The following is a 3254-nucleotide window of genomic DNA, read 5'->3' on the forward strand; positions in this document are numbered from 1 at the left end:
AATAAACACAACTTGAATCTCAGTATTTGACACAGAGTTAAAGTTCACTGCTGGTATAACTAAAAATGATTAATAGAATAACTTTAATATTGAAAATCTTTTGTTCATTTGTTTTTGTTTCTACATGAGCTCTGATCATTCTCTGTAAGATTAAGGTCCGCTATTGAACGGCGTATATTTTAAAGTAAAGGCTTTAAAACCAAATTAGTACAAACGTCACTAATGTCACATAACTTTGCCGACATGTGGCCAACAGTAATGTTTTAATGTTCTTCGTTATTAAACATTTGCACATAAATAAGTGACATAATATTCAGTACTTAAAGTTTACTCTTCGGGAGCCCCTCATCCGCCGTTTTTTGTTTTTTGTTTTTTTGTTTTTTTTGTTTGTTTTTTTCCGGCAAAATTATCCACACCCAACGCCGCGCTATGAATTCTGGGATATGTTGGGCCACGAAGTCTACACCGCCACAGCCTTAAAATTCAGGGAAACGAAGGACGCATTTGAGGGCCGCATTTCGAGCAGCCTTCGAATTGTGACAGCCTTCGTCGCGTCGCTGTGACGTAATCTGCCTTAAAATGCGGCCTTTAAGGATGCAGACCCTGAATTGGGATACAGCCCCTAGGTACAAAATCTTTAGGAGCGCAAACAAGGACTTCAGTTTTTACCTCATTAAGTTGAAAGTTATCAGCAATCCAACCTCTAAACATCCAAACATCCTCTAAAAATCCAGCTATGCAAAACCTTGGAAACATCTTAGGGCTTAAAAAGGAGATATATAACTGAATATCATCTTAATATCAGTGATAAGAAATGTCGTTAAAAGTGCTCAATAAGAGCTGAAGAGGGAGTATATAGAATAGAAACAATAAAGGCCCCAAAACAGAACCTTGTGGCACACCGTGGGCAAAAAAAAAAAAAAAGGTAGAAGAGGACCTATACTTAGAAGTAGCCACAGAAAAGAATTGTTCACGCAAGTTAGATGCGAACCAGTCCAAAGCAGACCCTGATATACCCACCCAGTGTCTCAGCCTATCTAGCAGAATATGATGGTCAACAGTATCACAGTATCAAAGTAAGGTCCAACATCAGCAAAACAAAGCTTTCTCCTGGATGTTACTAGAGACTCATAAGAAGTGCAGTTTTAGTAGAGTGAGCTCTACGAAAGCCAGATTGAGTCTCTGAGTCTCAGCTAATGATTGGTCCTGCGGTGGTTTCACATTGATTACAAATTGTTCTGGTCTATGTTCATGTTATTGTGACAGCTAAACTGGATTCCTGTGCCAGAGTTACAGGCCAGCAATAGTATGTGTTCATTCACCCTGTTGCTGTAGTGTTGTATATGGATGGGGGCATCCTGGTACACGGAGAAGTTGGATCCGTTCTTCAGCTTCTCTGAGGTTAACCGGCGATTCACCATGTGGTAATAAAGAGCATTCAACAGATCTCCAGGAGAGTGACAACAAACACACAATTGCTCATGGCTCCTCACATAAGGAGCATGAAGTTGCAGTGAGTGGGTCATTTTATTTTATATGCTGGAAAAGTGCAGAAAATAGATTTCTTCAATTCAAAGACTGTGGCATATAATTTCATTTTTGCTTGATGCAATGTGCCTACAATTAAAAGATTAAAACTAAAAAAAAAATTTTGAAAAGAGACTTTCTCCATTTGATTATGATTCCTATGATTCCATAGAAATGCTTTATTTACGCACATCTGTACCTAATCAAATGACTTGTCTTTAAATGAAACTAAATAATTTAAGATTGTCGACTTTTTTGTAACATTATGTTTAATTTTAAAAAAAGACTTGATTAATTTAACAGATTTACCATCAATGTGCGACACCATGAGCATCTGCGCCTGGGTTAGCCCCTCCTGGAGATTGTAAAAGTGGATGGTGCTTTCAAAGGTTAGGAAGCCCACGTGAGTCCCCAGGCAACCTGCAGCAGAAAACATTCTGTCAACCTGGTTTCTGCCTGTGACACCTGTTAACTCATTCACTGCCAGCCATTGGCAGTGAATGAGTTAAACCCATTGACTCATTCACTGCCATTGACGGCTATAGACGTCAATGGCAGTCAATTTTGTGCTCAGTAAAGAGTTAAAGCTCAGTCAATTAAAGGTCTCAAGCTTTGTTTGGCGCGAATGTCCAGGCAATCTATTGTGTAGGTGACTTGGAGCAACAGAAGGTTAAAACTGCATACACGCTTACAAAACACATATAGTACATATAATCTAAAAACAGGCTTGAGTGAAGGCCTGAATGTATTCAGCTTCTTGTTGCAACCTGTGGCATTTGAGTTTACTTAGTAACAGGTGACAGAAGATGGGTCAACAAGAGGACAAGTCCACGGGTATCTCCAGGGCCTGAAATCATCGCCATATTTGGGAAAAGATGTTAGAAAGAGGAACTTCTGTGTCTGACCTTAGCTCTAAAAATTGTCTCATTGTCTGTACAAGATGCAAATGATGTTCTTAGAAATACAAAAATATGTTATAGAACGTGTAACGTTGGGTTGTGTTGCATGGTTGAGAGGAGGCGGCAAAACACCTAGCAGGCTAGTCGGAAGAACACACACCCACGCTGGTATCGGTAATCCACGGTGGTTCTTTAATACGCCTTCTTCAACAACCATATAACGGCTGAACGGCTGCGGCTCAACAACATAACACCCAGCACTCATACAACCCAAGTGTTGCAAACAAAACACAACAAAAGGTCTGGAGAGGAAAACATAAATCCGTCCCTCGTTAAGCACAAGCGTGCAGGCACGTGTCCTCATAATCCCAGAGAGAGAGAGCAGTGGCACAAACTGATGACACCATCAACCCTCGACTTGGGTGTCTTAAAGGGACACCACACCATAGTGGCTGTTACAAACGCAAGAGGGGGCATCAAACCCTGATGATATATAAACCATTCTCTGTGTATTTTTGGCAGAAGAAGTCCGCAGATGTGATGGTGTGTACTTCTTCCCACACGTGTGTTCTTAATAAACTCTTCATCTGATTGCACTCAACTGGGGCCTCCATTGGTTTGTTTTTGTGCCACTTGTCGAATTTGGGACAAGCCATTGCTCAAACACTGTGACAGGTGAGACCTGAGTTTGGGAACCGTGGTAGGTGGAGCTGGTTTTTGTGCCTTTTATAAGCTCAGGTATAGGCAAATAGATATTATTTGGAGCAAACCCGAAGCTGTGAATGCTTGGTCCAAGCCGTGCAAGTTGGCACTTAACTTTTTTTAATA

The sequence above is a fragment of the Pundamilia nyererei genome, unplaced genomic scaffold (genome assembly GCF_000239375.1).
Source record: "Pundamilia nyererei isolate P.nyererei 1_Seehausen unplaced genomic scaffold, PunNye1.0 scaffold00079, whole genome shotgun sequence".
Lineage (NCBI taxonomy): Eukaryota > Metazoa > Chordata > Actinopteri > Cichliformes > Cichlidae > Pundamilia > Pundamilia nyererei.